At 49.4% G+C, this 15,470-nt stretch overlaps 1 protein-coding gene across 8 annotated transcripts in view; it reads right to left on the bottom strand.

Annotated features, from left to right (window-relative positions):
• The window catches only part of Atp2b3 (ATPase plasma membrane Ca2+ transporting 3), a 73,294-nt gene extending 65,248 nt beyond the window's left edge, over window positions 1–8,046 (bottom strand). For 5 of the 8 annotated variants that reach the window (XM_052741616.1, XM_052741606.1, XM_052741643.1 and 2 more), the window contains exon 1: window positions 7,835–8,043. The gene's annotated coding sequence lies outside the window, so the exon portion shown is untranslated. Of the gene's footprint in view, window positions 1–7,106; window positions 7,254–7,834 lie in introns of those variants that run through there. The other 3 variants (XM_052741675.1, XM_052741669.1, XM_052741634.1) reach the window with 3 other exon arrangements.
• Between the last annotated feature and the right edge of the window lie 7,424 nt (window positions 8,047–15,470).

The raw sequence follows: 15,470 nt of genomic DNA, 5'->3' as shown, positions 1-15,470 counted from the left end.
TCCCTTGTTTTCTGCACTAGGTTCCCATTCCTAGTGGCAGCCTCCCTCCTGGAAGTCCCCAGGTATCGAGAACCCTGGACCAGCTGTTCCTAGGCCACAGTCATCCCTTCCAGACCTGTGGCTCCAAGCCAAGATGTAGTGTGTCTGGTCCCACATCTACTGGGAGAAATGAAGCCCATGGGGATAGGAAAGGACCCTTGTGCCTGAACAGACAGTTTGGGGCCTGAGATATGACATAGAACCCTAGCTCTGCTATGGAAACAGAACAGTGCTCTGAAAACATCAAATGGTTTCAGCAGTGCTGGCTTAAGGTGGAGCAAGAACCTCTCCCTTCTCTGTCATGTCCCATGCCACCATCATGGCCCTGGCCATCCATCCGTGCAAACTTTGGTTCAGCAGTATCAAATCAATCTCAACACATAACCTGGGTCTGGCTCATGTCAAAATACCAAAGTGCAAATAATTCTGAGTTCTGGGATAGTCCAGGGACTAACAAAGTTCCAAAGTGAGTTCACAAAGGGAAAATGGGATGGCTCATTCTCAAATACTTTTTATTCAGAGAAACAAAGAGGCCAGTGGCCAACATTCATCAGCTGGAATGGAATGGCCACAGAGCCTTCTCCATCTCTCCTTTTCCTTGATTCCCTCCGTCCTTTCCTGTTTGTTTAGTCTGGAAGCTCTGTTTGTAATTTTGCTGTCCAGGAACTCCAATGATACCAGCGGGCATGTCAATGGGGGGTATTTTGAGGGGAAGATGAAAGATCCAGTATAAATTCTCCAAGGAACAAGGGACTTGATAAAGGAATGGAGACCTGTGGCCAGCAACCTGGCTGAGGGGGCACAATGCTTTCTCACTTCATAGTCGTGAAAATGAATTTCTTTTTAATTAAATGAGGTTCAGTAACTACAGCTCAAGGGCCAAATCCAGCAATATGCGCTTGTGAATAAAGTTTTATTAGCACATTGCCATACCCATTCATTTTCATATGGTCTGTGTCTATATTTGTGCTTCCATAAAGAGCATGGTAGCTGGGATAGAGACCATGCACTCTGCAAAGTGGAAAATATTTACCAGATATTTTACTAAAAAACAAAATAGATCCAATTTAGAAACTTGTAGAAATGTTCACCCTCCATGGCAATTAATTGAAGACAAAGCAAAGTAGATGTTTTCTGACCTAGATACCTATGGCAGCTTGTTTGACTGGAATACCTAAAGCTGGCAAGGCCGCAGCGAGTAAGCCCTTCTGGCACATTCAGAAGCCCTTCTGGAGAGCCACTTGGCAGGCTGCACTGTTGTCTGGGTCCTCTCTCTCCTCAGGACAGAGTGAGTGTTCTGTCCCAAGATATTTAGTAGAGTCTCATGCAAAAGAGTGAAACAAATCCAGCTGCCTAGATTTCCAAAAATAGCCAAATAATTAAGTGAATTACAATCTCTTGAGAGAATACTATTTAGCCATTAAAAATTGTAATTACTGAGGACTGCCATGATACATCAGTGTGCCTGATAAATAACTGTCAAATGAGTGAATGATTATTTGCAGTTTCTTTGTGGCACAGTTCAAGTTGACTTTTTTGTGGTAAGTAACTTAACAAAGTAAACTATGTCCATTTTGGAAAAAAAGTTAATTTAGGAAGGGATTATATTAATAAGAAATGCTTATGTGAAGTAAAAAATAGATCACACAATTGAGCTCATGGTTTAATTACAGTAATGTGAAAATAAATAGTTTATGCAAAGAAAAGAGAGCAGAAATAAGTCCAATAGAATGGAAAACTGGCTTGCACTTTGGTGATAGGATGAAGTAAAGAGGAGCTTCCTATATCTTAGACTTTTTTGTGTTTTATTTTTCTAGTAGTCAAAAAAGAGTATGTCTATAAAGCATTAGTTTTTTGTTTTTTTTTTTGTTTTTTTGAGACAGGGCTTTTCTGTGTAGTTTTGGTGTGTATCCTGGATCTTGATCTGCAGACCAGGCCGGCCTCGAACTCACAGAGATTTGCCTGGCTCTGCCTCCTGAGTGCTGGGATCAAAGGTGTGAGCCACCACAACCTGGCAAAGCATTAGTTTTTTAAATAGGAGGAATGTAAATGTAGCTGGAAGTTTTCCTGTATCCTGCCCAGTCCTGCTGCTGCTCAGACCCAAATAAACACACAGACACTTATATTAATTACAAACTGTATGGCCATGGCCTATGGCTCAAGCTTCTTGCTAGCTAGCTCTTATAACTAAACTCAGCCCATTTCTATTAATCTAGATGTCGCCACATATTCCGTGGCTTTACCTGTGTGCTTCCTGGATGGTGGGATGGTATCTCCTCTGCCTTTGCCTTTCTTTTTGGGTGCTGAGTTACACCCCTACCCCCATCTTTCCTTTAAGTATCTTCCATTATTATATTCCTCTACGTAAGTATGTATTTGTCCCGACTGTGGCCCTGGCGGGACACAGGAAATCTTTCGACTACATAAATGTTATTTAAAAAAAAAAAAAACCCAGACAACACCTTACCCATTTATACAGAGCTTCCCAGGCCGCTGAGCTGTGGCTTCCCAGTCCTGACTCCTCCTCTCAGCTACCAAATGCAAGGGTTCCCTGAGTACATGGTGGAGACTAATGAGGACTATCAGGATCTTGTAGTGTTAGGATTTGGTGCTGACTCCAAGTTGGGTGTGTAAGGGCCCCTGGAGTCAGCAGGATGCCTGGCATAATTATTCCACCCCTTCTAGATAGATCTGAACTGGTCCTTGTGAAGCACCACTCTGGCCCTAATGAACTCTTCAAGGCATAAATGAGCTGATCTGGAGTGTCCACATCTGCTTCCATTACTCCCTTTCAAGAAATCAGGAGAGAGTGGCTCAGGATCTGTGTAGGGACTTTGAGTGGCACCTTGCTGAGCATGTTGGAATGACTAGATAGTCTCTAGTTTCTATGACCAATCTAGCAAGCACCAGCCCCATGTGGCTCCTGAGAAGCTGGAGCTCAGGCTGTCTAGCTTAGTCTGAGTTGCTTAGCCAGGATGGGCAGGGCAGGGGTGAAGCTGGGGGCTGAGCTCTGAGAGATGCAGCCTGGCCTCACAGCCTCCACCCAAGCTGCTGGATCCAGCCAGCTGGGTGCTTTGGTGGCGGTATATTCTTTGATGAACACAGTGAAGCACATTTGCTATGTGAGGGTGGGAAGCACATTTGTTTTCCTCACTGCTCTCACAGAAGCAGACACAGGGCACAAGGGTCACTACAAATATGGTTGAATGATTATGGAACAGAGTCCCCAAGGGCCATCACACCAATAAGATGTGGCCCCTGGCATGGCTGGACACATCTCAACAAGAGAATATATTCATCCTGGCACCTTGTGTCCTCAGTTGTTAAGCCCTCTGATCAGAGCCTAGCTAATCAAAGAACACTTCCTCAAATGTTCATCAGTGCCCAGAACTCCCCCAGGGCTTCATTTCTGGTAGGTTTTCTGGGAAAGCCTGAGCCATAGTTGGGCTACTAGTAGCTTGAATGCCACAGGGAAGTGCCATACAGATGGCTTCAGGACCTGTGTCAGGACTTAGGTCTGCATACAGACTAAGATGGTACCTTTGGACAGCAACGGGAACATTTACATTCCTCATCTGATAGGGAAGCCAGCAGTCATACATGGCTACTAAGTACTTTTAACACATTCAGTGCAACCAAAGATGGGGACTTGTAATTTTACTTTAATTAAATTGCCCCTTGTGGCTAATAACTGGCACATCAGTGTTGGTTTAGAAAGTGTCTCAAGACTGTGGCTCATGAAAGAATTCATTTGAAGGAATGGTTGTCCATTTCTTGGGAGAACCAAGAACAGTGGGTTCTATATCCCTTTGGAAAAGGCACACTTCAGGCTTGGACAGATGGCTCAGTGCTTAAGAGCACTTACTGCTCTTGCAGGGGACCCGGTTTGGTTCCCAGCACCCACATGGTGGTTTGCAACTGCATGTAACTATAGTTTTGGGGGATCTGATGTCCCTTCCGATCTCCACGGGCTCCTGCATGTACATGGTATGCACCCGCATGATGCACATATATACACTCAGGCACACACACATACACATAAAATAAAAGGAATAAATATTTAAAAAGAAAAAGCAAAGTTTGAGGGAAATGACAGTATCTCCCATTTATACACCTTTGGTTTGGGCACAAGTCTCTGGAAACTTTTTGGGCTCCAAGAGAGTCTGCTTGCTAGCCTTAAGAAGTCTGCCTGAACCATGTAGCTCTAGTTCAGTTTTGCCATCTACTCAGCCATGTGACCTTGGACTTCTTCCCCTCCCAACCTTGGCACAGTCTCAGATGCCCAAATTCCTCTACATCTGAGAACCTCCTTCTCTCTGTTCTGGTGATGTGTATCTCAGACCTTTCTCCCCAGGCTTCTCCCAGGCCTGCTGACAGCACTGTCCACCCAACAGAAGGTACCCCAGCAGGGGAGGGCTATCCACCTGGGCAAGGTTGGCCTGGCTTACACTGGCCCAATCAGGCCAGGGAGGAAGGCTACAGTGAGGAGCTGGGAAATGACAGGGGACAAGGAGGAACCATCTGTACATTGCAGGTCTTCATTTCCCATGGCCAGCCTGGGGTACAGCTAGGGCTCACTCTGAAGTCAGAGATGGCACTGAAGGGTCTTCAGGGGGGCTTTGGTGCCACAGTCCAGGTCTCCATTCATTATATGCTCTTCTTCATGGGTGTCCCTGAAGCCATCACATAGATAATTTATTGAAAGTGAATCATTCTCCATGTGCTTTGGATAGGTAGAAATCACCTTTTATCCTTTTTTCTCAGTGGGGACATGGGTGGGGACACCAATATCTCAGCTTCTGAGCTGCAGAATGTTCCTAAGAATCTTTAGCTCTACCTCAGAAGTGTTCCCCAGTCAGCTCAAATGCTCAGTGCTCTCCTCAATAAAGTTCAACACATACTTCTAGAGACAATGGAAGAAACTTCTGGAGACATCATAACAGGTGGTTTTGCCATCCTCTGGCTATGTGACCTTGAGCAAGTTACCTAACTTCTCTGGGCCTCAGTCTGATAATCTGTCAACTATAGATAATAACAGCACTTGCTTTATTCAGTTATTATTTCAATGAAGGGCAGGACAAAGGATGTCTGTGGAGCACTCGGGACAGGATCTGGCACAAGGTGACTCCCATTGTTAGTGTTATCATTATTGCTATTTGATTTGCTAGTAACCTAGGATGGAGACAGTAACCATTTCTGAATCACAGTCTCCACCATTATAAAATCAGAAGGGTTATATACAGTACACCAACTTGCTCTGAGAGGTGGAAGGGATCAGGGCAAATGGCTGGAGGAAGCTGGACCTGGCTGCATTAGCTCCAAGAATCCAGCTAAGCTCATCTCATAGCAGCCATGCTCAGAGGGGCTTTGATAGCTCATTAAAGCCCCCTTTGGATATCTCTCTGGCTGGCTGGGCCAGATTGGAATACTGTGCAGTGATCCACAGACTGACCTCTCCTGCTCACTGACTAGTTTCACTCACTGGCTAACTTTTCAGCTCTTCTGCTCTCTCAAATGTTTCAACCTAGCATCTCCATCTAGGAATTGTGAAATGTCAGTACAGGACCTGCAAGGTGCATCCTGCTCCTCAGATTTAGATAAGGAAAGGGACTCAGCCAAGGTCACAGAAAACATCAGACATAAAGCTGGCACCATACCCTAGAGTTCCTGTCATTAGGGACAAAGATAGGTGTCTGCCATAGGCTGCTGGTGCCCCTGGTTGCCCCCAGGGGTTCATAGTGGCATTCCCTCTGCTGAGGCTGGCATTCTTCCAAGCATACTCCTAGCCTTGGGGGCTCCCTTCCCTGAGGACTGGCTCTCCTTCTGGCTTTGTGCAGAACCCCCTCCCACGCCCGACCTACTCCCATCTGCCTGCCTCACCTCCTCTGTGCCAAAGCATGGCTGCCCTCCCCTCAAACCACCTGGCAGGGCTGGGATTGGACCAGATGGAGCTGATCAAGACTGCCTGTGCCCTTGGCCCTCTCCCGCCTTGAGGCTAGTGGCAGGCAATCAATGCCCTAGGACCACAAGTGCCCAGTTCCTTCCGACTGACCAGCTAGCTGTTCTGGTGAAGACTTGAGGGGTCAGCTTCACCCTTGGCTCCTCTGCTAGGCCTAATCTTGGCCCCAATGGAACTTGGCAGACTCTCAGACCACTCCTCCAGGCTCCCCTTTCCAAGCCAGGAAGCCTTAGTTTCCTTGTCTATCAAGGGTGGTGGTGGTGGGTGTAAACACATCAATTTATGAATATGGTTGATAGAAGGCTCCACCAGGGGGTCCAGGAACCTGCTTAGAACCATGTGTGGATGCAGGAGGAGGAGCTCAGGAAGGGGGATGATATGGCATTATTCATATACACACACCCCATAGATATACAGGAGCATCCCCAGCTATCTGCTCAAACAAAACAAAGGGACCTCCATCTATGCCCTCAGTGTACTGCCAAGTCTCTACCCTCCTGGAGCCTCAATGATCCTGTCTGTGAAATGGGTACAGAGGTCAAGACTTTGCATCTTGTTAGTGAGTCTGTAGATCCAGCAGAATCAAGGTCATGAATGTGCCACACAAAAACCCAGTGCCCACTTTGTCAAACCTGTGCCAGGCACCTGGGAAGTCATGTAGATTAGGAATCAAACCTTTGCTTTAAATGGTCACATACTAGGAGGGGCAAGGGCAGAGATCCAGAGCCCAGAACTATGGGTGGTGGTGTATATGCAGGTGGCATCTGCCAGGCTGGTGCCAAACTCCTTGTAGAGAGCTAGAGGAGACTGGAGTGGGGACTTGATCATGTCGCACCCACTTTAGGTCAGAAACCCAAGGCCCCATCTGTGAAAGAAGTAGTAGCCTTATTTGGGGTCTGGCCTTGGAGTGGCAAACATTCAGTGAGGAGTGGGAGATCCTGGCCCTGCCTACCTTGCAGCAAGAGAATGACAGAGGCGTGCTAGAGCTCCCAGTCTAGGACTTGCTGCCTGTCTGTTCTGCCTAGGTGAGGCACCAGGACCCTGACCCCTGACCCTGCCTTCTGCCTCTCCCCTGTTGGCTGAGTCACTAAGCCCCATAGTGGCTCACAGGATAGGGAGAGCAGGTCATAGAGAGAGGAGCCGGTCTTCCTGGGCTCCAGAGATGTTGCCAGTGGCTCCACATCCCAGAATAGCAGAGCTGGAGCCTTCAGTCCCAAGAACACTGAGGCTCCCCATCACAGAAACCCTCTGGCCAAGGTCACACAGGTGAGGAGAGGAGCTGTTGGCAGAGATGAAGGATTTGTTCAAGTGTGGCTCTGCCACTTCACTTGCCCGTGGCACTGTCCATGCCAGCGGCAGGGTCAGCTGGGCAGCTATGTGGGTGTGCAGGGAACAGTGTAGGAACATGTGAGGGGGAGGATGACACAGTGCTAGGAGGCGGGGGGAGGGGTTGCCTTGAAACCCTGGAAGGTGTGTGGGCAGGGGCTAGACTCTTGGTTCAGGCCTGGCACCCCTGGGCTATGCCTGCTTGGAGCCCCAGCCCACAGTCCCCAGCGGCCTTGTTCCCTAGACACAGATGCGCGTGCGCGCGGGATGCGGGGTGCAAGGTGCGGGTGCGGGTGCGGGGTGCTCCCCACCAGCTCTGAGGCTCCCGGGTGACACGCACCCGTGTTGCCGCAAGGACATGCAGGCCCGGCCCTTAGGGAGCAGGTGCCTTGGGCGGGATCCTGCTTACCCCCACCTGCCGCCGCGCCACCTGCTGGGCCGCCCTCTCGCCCCTGCCTGCTAGCGCGCCCACCCCTTCTGCTCCCGCCTGTGCGCCTGGGCACCACTTACCCCGGCATGGGCACAGCCGCCACCGCGGCCTCTGCTCTGGCTGTTGCTGTTGCTGCGGGAGGGCGCCCGGAGGGCAACGATCAGCTCCAAGGACGGAGAGGCCCGGGCACCGGGCGGCCTGACCAGCAGTGCGGAGCAGGACCCTCCGCGGCAGGCGAGGGCTGTGTCCCAGTGCTCCCCACGCTCCGCACCAGCGGCGGCGGGCGACGCTGCGCGCTCGACTCCAGCCGCAGCTCTAATCGCGGAGGGAGGGAGGAAGGGGTGGGGGAGGGAGGGAGCCGGAGGTGGTGGCGGTGGCGGTGGCAGTGGCGGTGGTGGTGGCGGCGGCGGCGGTGGCGGCGGCGGCAGCGGCGGCGGCGGCAGCGGCGGCGGAGGAGGAGGAGGAGGAGGAGAAGGAGGAGGAGGAGGAGCGGATGGAGGGGCAGTGCACTGGCGAACAGGCTCTGGGGACAAGGTGCTCCTGAGCCTTGCGCCTGGTGTGTGCCCTTCTGTTCCCAGGATGCTAGGGAATGCCAGCACTTCCTAGCCTGGCATGGCCCTCCAAGGACACTGGCAGAATAGTGGTGGGTGTGGTTAGAAAGTGGGGGCTGAGAAGCTGCTGGTGCAGAAAGCCCCCTCATGTGACTGGGGCAGCAGGTTGTCATACCTCTCAAGACCCTCTCTGCCCTTGGGGTTTGGAGCTGATTTGTAGCTTGGGGTCTCTGGGCTCTTGGTGGGCTCCTGTGGTTGGTGGTTGTCTGAAACTGCCTGGTAAGCGATGGGAGTGCAGGCATTCAAACACATTTTCCCAGAGGGAAGCTGGAGCTTATAACAGATTTTCACTCTGTGACCCCTAAAGGTTATCAAGTGAACACCATTTTCCAGGACAAAGTGGGCTATGCTGCACACAAGTGAACACCCAGAGGCAGATACAGGGCATACCCTAGAGAAGACACTCACATACACCCGCCAAAACACATGCACACCAATGAGGGCAGCCACCCTTGTGTGCCCTTGGACTTCCAGAAGGGAGCCGCACTTGCCACTAGTCTTTGTAGCACTGAGCTTTCCAGCTGATTGGACAGAAGAAGCTGACCCCAGATCCTACCTTGCTTTGGTCTGTGAACAGGGTTAGGGGCTGAGGAGAAGGCTATGGGCCAAACCTTGGGGTCACTTCACTTGCTGGAGCTCCTGGAGACAAAGAGGGAAAAGACTGAACACACAGGGCACCAAGGGAGCCTATGCACCAGGCTGGGATGGGTGATGGGGATACAATGGTGTCTACTGAAAGGGAGTGGGTGGCAGACAGTGACTACTCAGATCGTTGGGATAAGGGATACGGGGGAACCATTAACTGGGGATGACATAATATGGTTATGGAGTTCAGAGAAAGCAGTTTTTGAGGTGCTGCCACCGTATCGTATCTGAAGTACAGGAAGGCACTGCTGTGGTCTCATGTTGGGCCAGAGAAGGTCACACCCCTATAGCCAGCCCCTCCTCCAGGAAGCAACTAGTTCTGTGGAAAAGCCCATGAGATCTGGTGTCCTAGAAAGTCAGGCCAATACTGGTACTTCTCAGTACAGGCAGACTACTTGCATACTCACATACACACTCATACAGCTACCCCACATTCACACAACATGAGCACTCATACATTCACACTCACTTCACACCAGCATGCATACTCACACAGCCACTCCACACTCACCCAATATGAGCACTCATTCACAACTACCCCAAACCCAATATTCACACTTACTTGCTCACCTACACTCACACCCAATATGCTCATTCATGTGCTTACTCACACACTCACCCAACATTCACACTCACTTGCTCACCTACACTCATACCCAATATGCTCATTCATGTGCTTACTCACACAATCACCCAACATACACACTCACTCATTCACACCCACTCACATTTGCCAAAATGCACACTCATGTGCTCATCCCAACCCACATTCACCCAACATACTCACATTCACCAACATGCACATTCATATGCTTACCTACAATCTACACTCACCCAACATGTATACCTATGTGCTTGCTCCCACCCCACAGTCACCCAATATATACACTTACTCATTCACACCTACCCACATTCACTCAACATGCACACTCATTCATACCCACCCAACATGTACACTAATATACTCATGCCCATCCCACATTCAGTCAATTGCATACTCTCATATTAATTCCACCCACATTCACCAACATGCACACTTATATGCTCACCCTCAGCCCACACTCACCTGACATGTACATTCAAGTGCTCACCCACACTACAATCACCCAGCACGAATATTTGTAAGCTCACTCCACTCCACATTCATCCAACACATATTTTCACATGTTCACCCACACACCCTCATGCTCATGCTCATCCAACTCACACACATGGTCACTCACACCCCATACTCTCACACTCATTAAGCACCACTCACATATTCACCCATACCTACCTACATTCTTACAGACATGTATCACACATTCTTACTCACACTCACAGAAGGTCACTTACACATATTCTCTCACACTTGTATAAGCTAGCCTGCATACATTCATCCACACATGGTTATTGATTCACAAAGTCACATACTGTCATCTCTCTCTCTCTCTCTCTCTCTCTCTCTCTCACACACACACACACACACACACACACACACACACACACACACACACAGAGGTATTCACACATGGGTACTTAGACAGTTACTTTCCACACTAATGCTCACTCACTTTCCCCTCACACTCCTGTTCACACCTTTGCTCACGCACTACACTGCCTCCCATATACCCTTTCTTTCTATTCCAACAGAGGTGGCTATCCTCCAGGTGAGAGCTCCACCTACCCCCAGCACAGTGTCATTGGCTCTGCTAGAGAATCCAATGCTATCCTGGAACTTGGACGTGCTTGGAATCAGCAGCTGGTTCCTTAGGGACTGGGTGCACTTCAGAGTCCCCGGCACACCCCATGACTTCCACTGCCTAGAATAGGGGGACTAAAAGTGAAATCAGCCCCATCTTCTCTGAAGAGCAACTCTGGGCTGTAGGCATCAGATCTGGCCACTTTCCAGTTGCTCTTCTTTGTCACCCACATTCTCCATAAACAAGTGGATACTTGGGGGTATGATATACCAGGTGGAGAAAGTCAGGAAATGAGGTGCCAAATGAAGGTAGAGGAGCTGCAAGCACAGGATCATGTCCTGAGGGCTATGGCCTTCCTCCCTCAACTCACCAGACTGGGTCCCCTTCATTACCTTTCACAGTGTGGGGAGATCCCTGGCATCACTGTCTGTCTGTGCCAGTCTTGAGGGCCCTGGGTCCAGAGTGAGAAGAGGGAGGAACCAGCTATTAATGACCTTTGCTAGAAAGTTCTTTCTTACACAAAGCCCTGTCCCAGTTCCCTGCATTGGAAATCCTTAGGGAGCCAGATCCAGAGATGTCCATGATGGGGACAGCCACTAGGCTGGCTCTCTGCTCCCTCCCTGTCCTTTTCCTCCTTTCTTCTTGGTCCTATCCTTACCCTACTGTGTCTGAATCTGTCACTCCAGGACCTAATCTTGGTCCTCTCCTGTGCTGTTCATGGCTACTCCTGGGCAACCTCAAAAAAGGTCACCTTAGCCTAAGAAATTTGCATGAAGCAGCCAGCTGGACACCTTCCAGGCTGGTCTCCTTGTGTCCAGCCCTTCTCATTTTCCTGAGTCTTCAGTCCACTCTGTCACTACCACCAGTCACCCTCTCTCTATGGACCCTGTGGCTTCCTACCTTGCTTCCCTTGGCCACCAGGCCATGTCCCCTGCTTATTCAATTTCCCATCTGCCACTTGGTGTGGCTGTCATGACCTCCTCTGGGATAGCAGTTTGTTGGTCAGGCCCAGATGCCCTGGTTCCTTTGGTAGGCCCTGACCTATCCCCCTTTCATCTCTACTCTTTCCAGGCTGACACCACAGCTCTTCTCCAAGGCTTCAGGATCAACATCCATCTGCAGTCCTGGAGCAGGTTGACAGCAACCCAAAGACTCATTCTGACTGATTGCCACTGCTGGAACGGGCTTTATTTGAAAATAGGGTCATAGCAGATGTGACTAAGTGAAGGATGGTGAGCTGAGGAGATGCTCTCTGGTTCTTCAGACAGGCCCTGTGTGCAACGGTAGTGTCCTTCTAAGATAGAGGCAGAGAGAAATATCCAATGCGTATAGAAGAGACCATGGACAACAGAGGATTAGTGAAATAGCCACAAGACAAGGAGTCACCAGGAGCTGCAAGAGGTATAATGTGTCCTCCTAGACCTTATCAAGGAGAACCATCATGCCAACATGACCCATGAACCACAAAAGAATAAATTATACTGTTTTTGTCAGCTTCAATAATTTGTAACAGAAGTCCCAGGATACTCATATAAACCCCAACTTAGTTACCAAGGAGAGTCATCTTTCAAAGGATTGTCCACTGCATACCTGCCACCTCCCAGCCTGCTTAGCCTCAATAGATCCCACACTTGGGACTTTTGGAAAGCTCTGGTCAGCTATTTTGTGTGTGTGTGTGTGTGTGTGTGTGTGTGTGTGTGTGTTGCATACAGACACACACGCACAAAGACTCTTTAAACACCACCCCTCTTGAGCAAGGACAGCTCACTATCTAGGGCACTACCCTCTTCCCTAGCCACCCCTTGTGCAGTGGGCACTGGGGCCATTCAGCATCAGGCTACCTTGGATTCTCTGGGTCCCCAAGGTATGTGTGTCCTCAGAAGCCAGGGGGAAACAAGGGCTCTACCTCATGTGTCCAGAATAGAATCTTTACCTCTTCCTATGGTCTCTGTTTTCCCAAGAGATCCCAGAGTACATAGAAGAACCTGGAAACCATGGGAAAAGCCTGGGTCCACACTTTCAGAGCAGCCTTGCTGCCCCCACTCCAGGGCCTTCACCTCCTTTGCTCGGGTCCTTCAAGGAGAGATTTTCTCCTCAGGGGTCCTGTTTCCATCTAGGCCCTGGTCCAGGATACCGGGCCAACTGCCTCTTCTACAAGATCTGACTTGTTTAAACCTAAGCAGTGGATTTGGCTTAGGCTCCAGCTGGGACCCACTGAATGCAGAAGGCACCTGATCTGTAGTTAGTGTTCAAAAAAATTCGTTATTCTAGCCCCATGCCTCTCAAAGGCCACTCCTTGGCAGCTACTTTGTTCATAGAACAGCTGTTCCCAATGACACACATTACTATGTAATCTGTGTATGTACTTCTACATGCTCATGTGTCTATTTGTGTGTTTCTCTCTATGCAGTGCGTGAATGGGCATGCCTGTGTAGCTATATGTTTGTTTTATATATGTTCATGTGCACATGTCTGCATACATTGCATATCATTAGTGTGTGCTTGCCTGAGTTTCTATGCACATGATGCACATGTGCTCCTGTCTTCATACATAGACTTGTATGTGTATATGTGCTTGTGTATATATTTGTGTGTACTTGTGTATGTCTTAATTTGTGTCTGTGTGCATGTGTGTTTCTCTCTGTGCATGTGTGTTCATGTATGTTTGCACATATTCATGCATGCTCATGCACAATGCTTGTATGTTCGTGTGTGCATCTATGTATTTCTGTCTCAGTGTGTTCATGTGTGCACATGTGAATATTCACCAGTTTAATGGCTGCCCAACTGGCCTCTGCTTTGAGCCACATATGAACATGCCCACTACCCTTGGTAGTTCTGGTGTTCACAGCCCTTTTCCCCTTCCCACATTGATCTCCACTCAGCACATCAGGTTGTTTTGGTGCCATGGCCCTGCAATGTACTCTTCCTTTAACTCCTCATTCAATCTGTCCCAAAGTCCAGGAACTCATACTCAAACAAATGTTGGGCTGGAACTTGTCTTCTATGCTCTGCATAATCACCACCATGGTGCTTCCAATGACCAAAGCCAGTGCCTAGAATATAACCCTACTTTACAACCCAGTGAAAATGAAGGTAGAGGACTGCTGGGTCCCAGGGACTATTTTAATGTAATTGTGGATTTTTTTAAGACTGAGTTTCATGTAGCTAAACTCATCCATGAACTCCTGATTCTCTATCTCCCAAGTGCTAGGATTAGAGAGTGCACCTCCACACCCACTTTCATTGTGATTTTTTTCAGTTCATTATTATCTAATAATTTGAAATGCACTCAATAGTAGAGTGAGATTGAAGAATTTAAATATATATGATGGAAGATTTATTTATTTTTATCTTATGGGTATGTGTGTGTGCCCAAGTGTATGTATATGTCCCACGTGCAAGCCTGGTGCCCATACAAGAGGGCATTTGGTCCTAGAAGAGGGGATTTGGATCTCTTGGTTGTAAGATGCCCAAAGTGGGTGCTGGGAACCAAACCAGGGCTCTCTGCGAGAGCAGCAAATGCTCTTAACTGCCTAGCCATCTCTCCAGTTTCAAGGCAGAGGAATTTATCCCAGTGGCCAAGACCAAGTGCTATGAAGATGGAGTCTACCTTTAACCATTACCTACAAGCCTCATGGGCTCCTGTCTGGGGCCTTACAGCCTTTGGTCTAGACAATGTGGAGCTGTCTGTGGAATCCTTTCTCTGAACTTAAAACCTATGCAACATTTGTCTTCTGAGCTGCTGGTGGTGGCACTACCCTACTGAGTCCCTGATTTGAGACCTGCAGAGAATAGCCTTGTAAACTTTCTTGAAATGAGAGAAAGCCTGAAATGAAAAGAAAGGTGAATAGCCAGGGAGAGAGGCAGGAAGGGAAAACAGATGCAGTGGGGCTATGGAAGACTTGTTGAAGTGAATCCTGCCCCCAGAACACACCCTAGAGAAACACACTGAAGGCTTCATTTTTCTGTCTCTACCAGGGCTCATTGCTGCCTGCCCCTCCTTCCTACCAGCATGGGGACTGCACTGAGGACCTGACTCCTGGCCCTGGACCAGTGCCCTTGCCCTGTGTCTGCCCAGCTCAGCAGAGATTGCCAGGCTGTGTAGCACATGCCCCAGAATAGTGCTATGATGCTGCTGGGTGACATTCTATCTCTGGGCCACCACACTGAGTGGTGCCTCCCATCCCCAAAAGGAGAAACCTGGGCACACTGGGTGCTTTGGTTGCCAGGTCAGGCATAAGGGTATGGCTGTGTGTGAGAAGCCACAAGCAATGCCTCTAGGTGAACCCCTTCTGGTCTGTCAACTCACATTGGCCTTGGCTGCTCTATTTTTGCTGGCTGTTTGTCACTGCATAGGGAAGCCCCAGTTCCCATTACCTGAGCAGGAAGCCTTGTGCTTAGCCTGGGCCCACTTCAGCCCCCAGAGGGTCTGTTTCTTTTCAGGGCATGCTTCCCTGGACCCAAACTAGAGCCTCTCTCAGGATCCAGCTGTAGCCTGCTCTCAGTTTTTAGGGACCTGTGGGGTGCTGGGTGGGAAGGCAAGCCAGGCTGGCCCAAGTAGCTGCACTGGTATACTGCCTGATGCCAAGGGCTTCTCCCCTTTGCCATTTCCTAGTGCTAGCATAGGTACTAGTCACTTCCCAGGCTGCAACAGGGTTCTGGAATTACTCTGTTCCCCTAATTCCATCTAGAAAGGCAGGCAGGCAGGGCTCTGCTGGGGTATTGAAGTTCCCCTCCTGAAGGCAGTGGGACCTAGCTTGGTATCCCATATCCAG

This window comes from Peromyscus californicus, unplaced genomic scaffold, assembly GCF_007827085.1.
Source record: "Peromyscus californicus insignis strain IS unplaced genomic scaffold, ASM782708v3 Scaffold_10__1_contigs__length_136768540, whole genome shotgun sequence".
Lineage (NCBI taxonomy): Eukaryota > Metazoa > Chordata > Mammalia > Rodentia > Cricetidae > Peromyscus > Peromyscus californicus.
The sequence above is the reverse complement of the archived record's forward strand: the minus strand, read 5'-3'. Positions and strand labels throughout refer to the sequence as shown.